At 42.6% G+C, this 2,317-nt stretch overlaps 1 pseudogene; it reads right to left on the bottom strand.

The window, feature by feature from the left end:
• Window positions 1-301: 301 nt before the first annotated feature.
• The window catches only part of LOC107115236, an 82,716-nt pseudogene continuing 80,700 nt past the window's right edge, over window positions 302-2,317 (bottom strand).

Here is a 2,317-nt window from a genome sequence, read left to right as displayed (position 1 = left end):
AGCTATGAGAAGCGAAGTTCACCGTCTCTCACTTACTAATATTGTCGACTGCTAAGCAATGCTTGATGGTGAGAGATGTTACAGCTTATCCCTCTGCAGCAGTTGGTGGTGTGGGGCTGTATCCAGAAATTGCAGGGTGCGGACCCAGGTCCAGGCCCCATTTCTTCCTTGCAGCAAAAGCAGAGGTCACGCTCAAGTTGTGGTTTCTTTATACAAGAGTTCCAAGATGGGGAAGGTCGTTTTTTTCCCTTTTCATTACAGAAGACACCAAGCTCTGATCGAATTGTTCAAGGATATTGGTCTAAGGATTGCAGTTTTTTAGCCCGACGTCTTGGAAAAGGGAGGTATAAAACTCCGGCTCCAGCTGTTTGTTCCTGTATTTATTGACAATGTCAGCTATTTTCTGTTTTCGGCGGACATGAGGAAGATTGTACGAGTCACTTTCCAGCCTTTTTCTTCGACAAATGTTTATTACTGTCTGTCTCACTAAGAAGCCTTGGGGGGGAGGGGGGGGAGAAGAAGTTAACAGCCAAGTTAACAATCCTGGGAACATTATTTTTAAAGACAGCTTGAGGCCAAAAGAAAGTATTCTTAGCTCGCTCAAGTCAGTATGACTTGTGAGGGTTTGGATACTTATCACAATTGTCAGCCTTAAAGTAACCACTTAAATATTAAAATCCTACTTATACTTTTGGAGGTTTTCATTTGAGTGCAGAGTAATTGGAATCCTATCATCCCACTCAGTGTCCCTTCTAAGCTGAGTTAGTGTGAGCTAGCTCACAGTTTTTTAGCCTCCAGCTCACACATTTTTGTCTTCGCTCAGGAAGGGTGGCTCCAGAGCAAACTGATTTATGCAGTAGCCAAATTGCTCGCTCACAACTTTAATGCCAGAAGCTCACAAAGTAGAATCTTTCGCTCACAAGACTCCACAGCTTAGAGGGAACATTGATCCCACTCCATTTTGGTGCGGGGGACTTAAGCTCCCCCACCACAGCTCATATTTTTTCCTCTCCCCCTTGGATAACTGGGTAAACAGAAAAGAAATCAAAAGTGTTATATCAGCACACTACCGTCTCCCCGGCCACCAGCTATGCTTCCTCTAGACACAGCTAAAATTTGAGTCCCTCAGCCTCCATCTCCTAGGCTACTCTCCTTCACTGAAATACTTCCACAGGAAGAGCTTTTGAACAAAGGGGGGGGGAGTACTTTTCTAAGTAGAACAAGAGATTCGAGGGAGAATCTTTGAGGTGTATCCTATCAAATATTAGTGGAGCAGAACTGTGCTTGTGTAATCAACAAATGTTCCCAATGCAGCCTGTTGTATTCCAAAAATCATGCCCAAAGGGTCAGTATTTCCCCAGGAACAGGGTGGGGGAAGGCCTGCAGTGGGAGGGGGGAAAGGGAACCCACCCTTTTATGATGGCAGAAGTGTCTTCCACCAGCTAAAACATGGTTCGGATCCACCCTATTCCACTGCATTAGTATCCTAAGCCAGACAAGTAAACTGTTAACAGGTTCCAAGACCTACCTAGAGCTCTTCTGCTCACTATCATCCCATCCACCAGCGGGATGACCATGTTGAATTTCCCAGTAGCTCCTTGCACTTTTACCCTAAATAGGCCAGTGTTTAAAGGATGGATGAAGATCACTGGAACTTCTTTTTCAGGAGTAGAGGATCTAAAACACATAAGAGTTAATTTAAAGATCAAAGATATTGCACTAGCATTGCCATTTTTTAAAAACAGAAAAAAATATATAAGAATTGACGTATATTTATTTTCCTTGGCACAAATGTTCTTCATTTACTTGGCAAATTCATGTCTTACTTTTCTATTTAACTTTAGGCAGATTACAACAAAAAACCCCACACCTAAACTTAAAAACAAAACAAAAAAACCTAGCATCAAGCAACAAAGTAACACACTAAGACAATAATAATCGGCAGGAGAAAATGTAAGACTAACAAAAGAAGCTCCAAATCAATAAAAGTAGGGAATAAAGCCGATCACAGCATCAACAGTAAGACAGAACTAGAAATAAGATTTAAAAGATCAGGAAAGGAAACACTACGCACTTTCCAGAATATATGTGTAAAAGGACCAATCTCGAATGAGGGAGCGTGATGAGCTAGGGAATTCCACAATCTGCGAGCTCTGGCTAAAAAGCTCTGCCCTGAATATCCACCACCCTCACTTCTCCCCATGTATGTATGTATATAGCAGGGCACCAGAATCAACATCTCAAAGCATGAGCAGATTTACAGGACAGATGTGGTCCTTCAGGCACTTGGGTCCCAAGTCATTCGGGGCTTTAAAGA

The sequence above is a fragment of the Gekko japonicus genome, unplaced genomic scaffold, assembly GCF_001447785.1.
Source record: "Gekko japonicus isolate JY-2015 unplaced genomic scaffold, Gekko_japonicus_V1.1 scaffold316, whole genome shotgun sequence".
Lineage (NCBI taxonomy): Eukaryota > Metazoa > Chordata > Lepidosauria > Squamata > Gekkonidae > Gekko > Gekko japonicus.
The sequence above is the reverse complement of the archived record's forward strand: the minus strand, read 5'-3'. Positions and strand labels throughout refer to the sequence as shown.